The 11,667-nt window shown below is 37.8% G+C and overlaps 1 non-coding gene across 1 annotated transcript; it reads left to right on the top strand.

Annotated features, from left to right (window-relative positions):
• The first annotated feature begins 11,275 nt into the window (after positions 1 to 11,275).
• On the top strand, positions 11,276 to 11,382 carry LOC122082925. Its single transcript, XR_006141463.1, has one exon. It is a non-coding gene; the product is annotated as a small nucleolar RNA R71 (small nucleolar RNA).
• The last annotated feature ends 285 nt before the right edge of the window (positions 11,383 to 11,667 follow it).

Below are 11,667 nucleotides of genomic sequence, written 5' to 3' on the forward strand. Positions count from 1 at the left end.
GAGTGTGGACATGTTTCCCAACAATCTCCCCCTTTTTGGTGATGACAAACAAACATAGACAATGAAACCAAATACAAGAAATAATTTGACTACTTCTGTGTAAAGATCAATAGGATAATCAAATTCAGAGCCAGAAAGTAAACAAGGATAGATAAAGTCATTTCCATAAATAATTCAACATTTATTTAAAGATAACACTATCATTTTATGATAATCAAATTCAGAGCCAGAAAGTAAACAAGGATAGATAAAGTCATTTCCATAAATAATTCAACATTTATTTAAAGATAACACTATCATTTTCATTGTCAGGTCTTTTCTCCCCCTTTTGTCAACAGCAAAAAGGTAATCAAAACAACACAAAAAAAAATACTCCCCCTGAGTATGTGCCATATATAAAAATATCATAAGGTCACATTTCCATAAATGTCAAAAGTATATAATAATAACCGACAGAAACAAACAGAAAGTTGCAAAAAAAACATAATTCCTAATCTGCTGCATCCTCATCCTCCATGTCCGCCTCGTCATCGTCTTCTTCGTCATCCTCATCGTCCTCTTCGTGGTGGAGGAGCTTGAGAATCTCATTCTGCTTTCTTTTCATTTTTGCCAACTGGGCAAGGATGATGTTTCCAACTTTCTGAAGATCAGCAACAGTTGCATAGGCTGATGTCTCATCAATGCCTGTTTGCGGTGGCTGGCTGGGTCCAGCAGAAGTCCTTTTGGAGGGCGTTGGCTGCTGGGGAAGAAGATGCATTTTGTGAATGGTGGAAATATTGATCTCTTGGGGAAATGGGTCAAATGATTCATCTGTAAAATCTACTTGAAAGTGGTCCATGATTTGGCAAATCATTCGTCCATAGGGTAGATTTCCCTTTTGAAGTCTATCATCATGGGTAATCATGGTTTTGAGCAGGATGTAAGGAAGGTTGATGGGTACACTTTTGCAGACACAGTAGGTAAGATAGGCATGAAATGGGGAGACTTCATCTCTATGACCACTCTTTAGAAGAATGTTGTAAGAGATGATAAGATTAACAATTCTCCCTATATCAGTAAGTTCTTTAGCCTTAATTTTGTGTGTATTAGCATATTCCTTCATAATGCTAGAGTACACACAGTCAACATCCATGAATTGTTCTATGTAGGTCTTGGGTTGGTAGTATTTGAGGTCCCCTATCACAGAAATGTCTAGGATTTCTCCTAAGATCAGGATGTCGATGTCTATTGGAACGCCCTTAACATAGGAATGGATTAAAAGGGTGTCACCTTCACCAGAGAAGGTAAGGTTACAAAAGAACATTTTGACTAAATGGGGATAACAATGGGAGTCAAGTTTGAGAATGTTACCCCATCCCAAAGCATCAAAAAGGTCTTTGATGTCATACCTGGACAAAGAGTCGGTATTAATGGTCCTACTTGCTCTATGTTGCGAGAGATGTAAAGATCCCATGATTCTTGAGCAATGGTGGAAGAGAACCATGTATCTTTGTCAGAGGCCTTCCTTTTTCCCTTCTGAGCCATGGTTTTCTTGCCTCTATTTGGGCAGTGAGAGTCCATGATGATTAGAGGTATAAGAGAGAAAGAAATGCAAGGATTTTTGGAGATGAATAGGAATGAATCTCAAGAGTTCTAGGGTAGAAGGAAGTTCTAAGCTAGGGTTTTGGGAGATGAATAGTCAAAATAGGGTTTTAGGCCAAATAGGATTCTAAAGTTGTTAAAAAATGAGTTAAAATTTTGATTTTAAAGAGTTCAGAATCGAATTTTCGGCGGCGCCGATCGACCGGTATATTGTGGCGGTCGATCGGTATCCCTTTCGGTTAGAGACGGTCGATCGGAAGTCATTGGCGGTTGATCGTCAAACTATTCTATCAGTGCCAGTCGACCGGTATATTGGGGCGGTCGACCGGTTGAGTCCAAGAAATTTTCAGAACCTAAAAATTTCTGGCTGTGAAAAGGATTTTTCAAGTCCGGTGCTTTAGGAAAAGAATTTTCTTAAAAAATGTTTATTCAGCCAAATGGGTTGCAAATGCCAAGTTCCTTCCTTAGAAAACTAAAACGCTCTTCACCAAGAGGTTTGGTAAATATATCTGCGAGTTGTTTATCAGTTTCAATGAATTCTAGAGAGACATCACCATTTTGAATGGTGTCTCTTAGAAAGTGGTGTCGAATATCAATGTGCTTTGCCCTTGAGTGTAAAATGGGATTTTTACTCAAGTTTATGGCACTGGTGTTATTGCACATAATTGGGCAAGATTCGAAACGCACTCCAAAGTCCTGAAGAGTTTGCTTCATCCAAAGGATTTGAGCACAACATCTACCAGCTGCAACATATTCAGCTTCTATAGTAGATAAAGCAACAGAGTTTTGTTTCTTGCTAAACCAAGAGACAAGGCAAGAGCCGAGAAAGTGACAAGTACCACTAGTACTTTTTCTATCAATATGGCAACCTGCGAAATCAGCATCTGAAAAGCTGACCAAGTCAAGGGGTTGGTTTTTGGGGTACCATAACCCAACATCACAAGTGCTTTTCAGATATTTAAAAATTCTTTTTACAGCAGTGAGGTGAGATCTCTTGGGATCAGCTTGAAACCGAGCACATGCACATACACTGTACATGATGTCAGGTCTACTTGCTGTTAGATATAGAAGGCTTCCAATAATGCCTCTATATCTAGTTACATCCTCAGAAGGTCCATCCTCATCCTTGGTTAGTTTCAAGGATGAGCTCATCGGAGTGTCTGAAGATTTTTGACTGTTAATGTCAAATTTCTTTAGCAGCTCCTTAGTGTATTTGCTTTGATTTATGAAAATTCCATTATCAGTCTGTTTTATTTGAAGTCCAAGGAAGAAATTTAACTCTCCCATCATACTCATTTCAAATTCACTACTCATTTTGTTACTGAATTCAGTACACATTCTCTCGTTGGTTGAGCCAAAAATGATATCATCTACATAGATTTGAACAATGAGTATGTCATTCTTCAGGTTCTTCACGAACAGGGTTGTGTCAATCCTCCCTCTTGAGAAGCCACTTAATCTCTCATACCAAGCTCTAGGGGCTTGTTTGAGTCCATATAGAGCTTTCTCAAGTTTATAGACATGGTTTGGAAACTTAGGGTCTTCAAAGCCGGGAGGTTGAGCTACATATACCTCTTCTTGAATGTATCCATTCAAGAAGACACTTTTGACATCCATTTGATACAGTTTAAAGTTCTTATGGCATGCAAAAGCTAGTAACATTCTAATGGACTCCAACCTTGCTACTGGTGTATAGGTTTCATCATAGTCTATTCCCTCTTGCTGGTTATACCCTTTGGCAACTAATCTTGCTTTGTTTCTCACTATGTTCCCATCTTCATCCAGTTTATTACGAAAGACCCACTTAGCACCAATGATGGTGTGGTGGTCAGGTCTAGGGACAAATTCCCATACCTTGCTTCTTTCAAACTGGTGAAGCTCCTCTTGCATAGCTATAATCCAATCACTGTCTTTTAGTGCGTCTTCTATGTTCTTGGGTTCGATCCTTGAGATAAATGCAGTGTTATTGCATACCTCTTGGGTTTTAGATCTAGTCTGGATTTTTCCATCTAGTTCTCCTATGATGTTTTCTAAGGGATGATTCCTATGCGGAATGACTTCCTTAGGTAGTGTTTCTAATTTTTCTATGGTAACATCATTTGAATCATTAAGAGAAATATCATTAGTTTTGTTCTTAAGTTCATCAATTATAATGTCATCATCATCAACAAGAGATTTATTTAAATCATTCGGTAAAGATTCATCAAATCTTACATTCATAGATTCTTCAACCATTAAAGATTTTTTATTAAAAATTCTATATGCTCTACTGTTGAGTGAGTATCCTAAGAATATTCCTTCATCAGATTTTGCATCAAATTTTCCAAGATGATTTTTGGTGTTTAAGATGAAGCATTTACATCCAAATACTCTAAAGTAGTTTACTTTTGGTATTTTACCAAAATATAGTTCATAAGGTGTTTTAGAAAGCAAAGGTCTAAGGATTATTCTATTTAGTACATAACATGCTGTATTTACAGCTTCAGCCCAAAAGTACTTAGGCAAAGAGTACTCATTAAGCATAGTCCTTGCAGTCTCTTGTAATGACCTATTTTTCCTTTCAACTACTCCATTAGATTGAGGTGTTCTAGGAGCAGAGAAGTTATGGTCAATACCATACTTGTTGCAGTATAAGTCAAATTGACTTATATTGTCAAATTCTCCTCCGTGGTCACTCCTCACAGAGGTTATAGTATATCCTTTCTGATTTTGCAATCTGTTACATAGAGTTGCAAATTCATCGAAGGCATCATTTTTATTTTTCAGAAAAACAGTCCAAGTGTATCTAGAGTAGTCATCAACAATTACAAAGGTGTAATTTTTACCACTCATACTAGATATATTGATAGGTCCAAATAAGTCTAGGTGGAGTAGTTCCATTAGCCTAGAGGACGAGACAATATTCTTCGACTTGTGGGAGACTTTGGTTTGTTTGCCTTTTTGACAGGCATCACAAAAACTATCTATTTCATACTTGATTTTAGGGAGGTTCCTCACAAGATCCTTGGATGCTATGGTTTGAATCAACTTGACATTTATATGTCCAAGTCTTCTATGCCATAATGAAGACTCACTATGGTTGGAAACTAAGCATGCATTTAAGGAACTTACTTCATCAAGTATACAAATATAAATGTTATTTTTCCTAGATCCTTTTAGTATTAGGTTATTATTTGCATCTTTGATACAACAGTGGGAGACATTGAATTCTACTTTGTATCCAATGCTACATAATTGACTTACACTTAGGAGATTATAGTTCAAATTTTTCACAAAGTAAACGTTCGAGATTGAAATACCTCCAAGTCTTATTTTTCCAATACCAGCATTCTTTCCTTTGCTGTCATCTCCAAAGGACACCCATCCTCCATCGTAGTCCCGTAAGCTTGAGAATAGGTTCTTGTTGGATGTCATGTGTTTGGAGCATCCACTGTCGATGACCCATTCAGCTTCCACCTTATTCTTCAAGCAAACCTATAACAGAAATTTAATTGTACATTGGTCCCCATAATCTCATGGGTCCATTATTGTTAGTGTCAAACTTCCCGACTGGAACCCAAATGGTTTTGTACTTTTTAGGATTTTGGTTCTGCCTTTGGAATGGCCTTAGGTTTCTTTGAGTCTTCTGCTTTTCATAAGATCCATTTGATCTTTGTGAAGTATAGTATCTATAGAGTCCTTGGTTTTGGTATTTCCCTTGTGATCTATAAGTCTCCCTAGGATAGTTATTGTATCCTTGGAATTGCCTTTGGATCCTCTCAATGGAGTACTCTCTATGAGGTTGGGTTTTTCTATACCTAGGCATAGGTCTAGAGTTTTCTTGAGGCCTATATTGCCTTCTTAGGGGTGTGTAGTAGTAGGCATGGTTTACTCTTGATCTCTCAGTTTGAGAGTTGGGTTTCTTCCTTTTCTTGGAGTGACACTGGTTTATGGAGTGTCCTGTCTTTTTACAAAAACTACATTTGATGTAGGAGGTGGATGGTTGGTTTCTTTGGTCACCCTTTCTTGGATTCCCATTTCTAGATGGATTTTGTCCATTATAACCCAGTCTTTCTCTTTCATTTTGACTCTTCCTTTGAGAGCCTAGAAGATTGTCAAGGTTCTTTTGCCCCTGGGTAAAGGTGTAAAGGGTGGAGTTCAACTTAAAGTTTTCTTCCTCCAGTTCACTTACCTTTGAGGTTAGTGCCTCCACTCTCTTATTTAGTGTTTCAACATCTTTTTCAAGTTTACTTTTATCAGACTCTAATTTTATACTTTCTTCATATAAGGCCTCGAAGGCTTCTTGAAGTTCCTCATTAGAGTCCCTTGCTAAAAGGTCAGGTTGAATTTCACATATCTCTTGTTCTTCATTTCCGATGGCCATCAAGGCGAGATTGGTGACTTCTTCTTCAAATTCACTTTTCTCTTCTTCATCACTTGAGTCCCATGTAGCTGCATAGGCCTTTCTTTTTGATTTATTTGGGCATTCAGTTCTGAAATGTCCAGGCTTTCTGCACTCAAAACAAACTATGTCTTTAGTAGGAATTTCCTTGGGTTTAATTTTTGTTCTACCTTTTTCCCCATAGGATTTGTCACCGTAGGATTTGTTCTTGTGTTGGAACCTTCCTTTCTTTTTGAGGAATTTGTTGAATTTTCTCGTGATGAGTGAAATTTCCTTTTCCATGTCAAATTCTTCATCTTCTTCATCATCACTTACTTCTTCGATAGGTTGAGTTGATTTTAGCGCTATGGTTCTTCTTTTCTCAGAATTTGGTTTGTCGGCGTTCAGCTCTACTTCATGCGTTTGTAGAGATCCAAGCAAATAGTCCAATGAGATTTTAGTCAAATCTTTGGCTTCTTCTATTGCTGTCTTCTTGGGTCTCCAAGCTGCAGGTAAGGCTCTTAAGATTTTTCTGACTTTTTTAGCGTTAGTATAAGTCTTACCTAAACCTTTAAGATTATTTACAATATCCGTAAACCTAGTAAAGATAGAAGTTATTGACTCATTTTCTTTCATAGAGAATGACTCGTAATCAGAGACGAGTTGATCTACCTTTCTTTCTTTTACCTCTGCTGTACCTTCGTGTGTGACAAGAAGCATATCCCAAATTTCTTTAGCCGTGTCACATGCAATGACTCGGTTGAACTCTTGTTCATTGAGGGCACATTGAAGGAACGTAATGGCGCAAAAGTTGTATTGGATGAGTGTGATGTCTTCAGCCGTCCATTCTCCTTCATCCTTAGGTACTGTCTTTCCATCAACTATCTTAGTGATGGTGTATGGTCCATTCTCTATGGCTCTCCATACAAGAATGTTGTGACCACACACAAAATTCTTGAATCTGCACTTCCAGAAGGAAAAGTTTTCTCCATTAAAGTACGGGGGTCTCGAGGCGTTCATGCCTTCTGGTGGTCCTTGGAATGTGGCCATGGTCTTTGACTCACTATTAAGACGATATAGTCTTAAATAGATTGAGCTCCCGCTCTGATACCAATTGAAATAACCTAGAGGGGGGGTGAATAGGTTATACTAGTGGAATTTAACTCTTTTCGATGTATAGGTCACAAGTGTGACTATAAGTTAAAAGCGATGCTGAATAAATAAAATAACAACACCCACAACACAAGATTTATAGTGGTTCAACTCAATTTGAGTCTAGTCCACTCCCTACAAGAATCCTCTTGTAAGGTATTCCACTAGTTTTCCCTTTCAGTACAGTAGGTAGGGAAGAAACCTTTACAATCTTTTTACGGATAAGAGTATCCTTACAAATCTCCTTTCCAGGCAGAGAGATGCCTTCACAATCTCTTTAAGAGGTAGAGAGAGACCTTTCTCTTTTTAGGATAAGAGTATCCTTACAATCCTAAGTACAATATAGAATTGTAAAAACAAAAAATAAGAAATAGTGGAATAAGAGGAATACCTCAAGTATGGTGCAAATGAAAATGAATAATGATGAGTGATGCACCTTTTGTAAAGTCCTCTCTTATGGCTTTGACTTGCACAGGAGAGAGTAGAGGACTTTGATTGAGACTTGAGCCTCTTGTTTGGGATTTGTGTGATAGAATAACTCAAGTAGAAAATAATCTTCTCTAATGCTTGCAACAATGCTCTTAAAGCTCTTTTTTAATGAATTATTAATTAAGAGTGATTAGGGTATTTATAAGTGAACTTAGTGAAGCATTTTAGGTAGGGAATCAAGCTCTAACGAACATATTCTGGGTCTACCGGTCGACCGCCATCGGTAGCCGATCGATCGCCAAGAGCCGTTGTAGGAAAAAAAAAGCCGTTGGAGTACTTCCAGATAGGCACCGGTCGACCGGGACTTTCAGCCGGTCGATCGCCTATGGTCTCGGACAGGTCCGATCGACCGGGGCTTCCAGACGGTCGACCGCCTATGGTCTCAGGTGGTTCCGATCGATCGGGGCTTCCAGCCGGTCAACCGCCAACATGACATGCTCTGTCATACTGACCAGTCACCAGTGTTTTGACCATAACTTTTTGGTCCGACTTCAGAATGATCTGAGTACAGTTGCGTTAGAATCACAACTCAATTTCCTACAGTTTCTATGAGGGATTCATCTCCTAATCTTAAGATTCCCTAAAATACCCTTAAGTCAAGTTACTGTGTGTTCCACGTCACTTAGTGACTTTCCATACCTGGTCAAGGCATGCTCTATGGTCATTCTAATATGATGTAATGCACATGCATAAGGTGAGTGCATATAAGTAGGTGGAAATTACAAATTACATTGTAAATTACTTAATCTATCCTAGTGATCTTCTTCTTCACTTGAATCTTCCATTATTTGGCCCTTCATCTTCTTTCCTTCTTGTTTGCTGTTTCATGTCTTTAAGCTTAGCTTCATGTCTTGATTCGACCTTCGATCTTCTAAGGGTTTCTTCAAGCTAATCACACTTTAACAGTCAAGTTAAAGATGTATGTTTGTTTGTTAACACCAAAACATGGCAAGGAGTGTGGACATGTTTACCAACAAGTCACTCTTACAATGGTTACTCTACTTGGCTTTAGGGAAAGGAAGACAATTAAAATAAAGCAATAAATTGATGGTTCTATGGTTAGGAGGGGCAACGCCAACACATACACTAGCCATGAACCTTGGGGGAAAGGGATAGTGATAAAGTAACGACTGAAATTAAAATCCTAAATTAAGAAAGAAAGGGTAGTTAGAAGAGGGAATGAGAGGGCGGAGAGAAGACTACTGAGGGAGTCTACTTATATGAACTTCAACCCTTGAACTGAAAACTTAATCGATTTGAGATACTACCAGTACTGAAAACCAGATCTAGAATAAATCAAATCTGAAATTTCTAGTACTAGAGAAAATAAATCTGAAGAAAAAAAAATTGAACTTGAAAGACATGCTTCATAGCTTGTTCTTGTCACCTAGAAATAAGCCTAGAACTAGAACTTGAAAATTACAACTTCAATTACTTAAATAATAAAAATAAAAGATTGAATAAAAAATAAAAGTGCTTGCATTAATTGAATAAAAGAACTTACAAAAGTGTTTAAAGCATAAACCTAGAACTAGAGATAGATAATGAAAAAACTAGAGAAAGAGATAAAGCAAAAAAAAAAAAAAAAAAATCCCTAGAAGAAGAATTAATTAGAGAGGAAGAGAGGGACAATTTTTTAGAGTTTTGTGGACTCCCTTTTATAGGGAATAGGAAAGAGAGAAGGACGTCCAAGGGTGGATCCCCTTGGACGATTTTGTGGTGAGGTGGAGGAGAGAGGAGAGAAAACGTGTGGAGAGATCTCTCACGATTTTCTTGCCTTTTTTTCTCTTTTTTTTCTCTCTCTTCTTGCACAAGAAACCCCCCTTGACCGATTTTCCTTGCTTGAATTTGGACAATATTCTATTTTAAATGAAAAATTCCATCCATGCCTTGTCTTTTCTTTTCTTTTTTTTTCTTTCCTATTTTTTGTCTTTATTTTCTCTCTCTTCTTCAAACTTGCGTACAACTATCTTGGCCGACCTCCTTTGAGTGATGAGTAGGAGAGAGAAAATATTCTAAAAAAAAAACCTCAACAAAATAGTAGCTAAGAGGTTCAAACTTGAGACCTCCTAATAAGGAAGAGATTTTGCACACCACAACTCACCAACTACGCTAGGTAGTTGTTGTTACTAAAAACGAATCTTCAATCACTTAAGGATGTGGTCCATTGATCCTTGTTGGCATTTGAAATATTCCTTATACCCTTGGGACAACTGCAGACGGGCTAGTTCTGCATCTCGGTTCAGTTCTGATCCATTATTCTTTTTCTTTCCTGAAAAGAATAATCACTTGTACGGTTGATCAAACGAATGTGTACTTTTAATTGAACACATCCATCTTGCTCAGAATTTTATCCTCTTCGCAACCATGAAAAGAAATAGGACCTCTTTACGTGTAAAATTAGAGATATAGCGTCGATAGTCCTCAAGGCATTGAAAGTATAAAACCTACAAAAAGAGAGTAAAACCCAAGGTAGTTCCATTCTAAATATGTAAAATTCATGATTTACTATCTTAGATTTCACACATAAATGTGCTCATCAGTACCAAACGATTAGGAAATGGGATAGGATGAACATAAGGACTATTAAGGATTTGCCCTTTTTCAGAAGAATCATTTTTGGTTTCCTCAACCAAATCATCTTTAGTTTCAAAAGAATCTTTAGGTTCATCAGACGAACCTAGAACAAGCGACACACTTGTGTCCTCAACTGAAGGAGAGTTAATAGTAGTAATAGATGGGGAAGATTTAGGAACGCTCTGTTGGTACTCTCTACCACTCCTAAGGACATAAACCACATTACATTGGTTAGAGGGCCCTTGTTGGGTGTCACCTTGTACTATATTCAGTGGTGCATTAGTTGATATTTATGAACTAACAGGCTGATGATGCCTAGGGTTAGGCTCTGGTTGACTGGGTAAAGTTCATTTCTCCCTCTCATGCATAATTGAGACAACTTGAGTGAGTTCTCTCGTAAGATTTTGATGGCTTGTCATGAGGAGGTCCATATTTTTTTCCAAATCACTAATTTTAGATGCCTCTCCAGTATTGGTAAACCCAGGGGGTTGCTAATAAGATGATAGGAGAGGGGCTCTAGGAAAACTAGCTTGAGGTCCTACATTTGACTTAGGAAAAGTATTTTGGGAAAAAGATTGTTGTGTAAAGGGAGGCCTATGGAGTCCATATTGACCTTAATTATGGAAATTGGAAGACCCTGCTTGGTTGCCTTGATTCCAAGAGAAATTTGGATGATTTCTCCATCGTGGATTGTACGTATTACTATATGGATTATTCTGGTATAAGACATTAACACTATCATTAGAAGTGCCCCCAGAGGTGTTGGGGCATTCTTCTATGAGATGTCTAGGGGACTGGCACTTAGCAAAACTCTTAACCAAATTGACTGATGATGGCCCTCTAGGAATAATAGCCTCAATTCTCTTGATTAGGCTATCTAAATGGGCTTCCTTGGCTACTATCCCATCCACAAAATATCCTTTTCCTCCTATAGTTCTTTCACTCTCTTGGGTTGATTCCCACTCATAGGTTTTGTCAACTAATTCAAGTAAGAATTCTCATGCCTTTCCTTCATCTGTAAATTATGTGAATCCCTCAGGGCACATAGACTTTATCATTTGTTTAGTTCTGTAATCAATACCCTCATAAATTATTTGACATAAATGCCATAGGTCTAGGCCATGGTGAGGGCATTCTTGGAGTAGATTCTTGAATCTCTCTATAAGTTTGGAAAATGACTCACTAGGTTTTTGCCTAAACTGAAGGATATCACTTCTAAGCTTATTGGTCTTGTGAGTTGGGAAAAGCTTCTTAAGGAAGACAACTATGAATTGTTCCCATAAGGTTATGGAGTTTGTGGGTAACCCATACAACCACTTCTTAGCTTGGTCTTTCAATACAAAAGTGATAAACCTAAGCTTAACAACATCATTAGAAAGCTATTGGATCTTTATTAGAACACATACCTCTTTAAATTCCCTTAGAAATAGGTATGCATCCTCAGAGGTTAACCCATGGAAGTGAGGCAACATAGTGATGTATTGAGATTTGAGTTCAAAATTATTGCC

Source organism: Macadamia integrifolia, chromosome 6 (assembly GCF_013358625.1).
Source record: "Macadamia integrifolia cultivar HAES 741 chromosome 6, SCU_Mint_v3, whole genome shotgun sequence".
Lineage (NCBI taxonomy): Eukaryota > Viridiplantae > Streptophyta > Magnoliopsida > Proteales > Proteaceae > Macadamia > Macadamia integrifolia.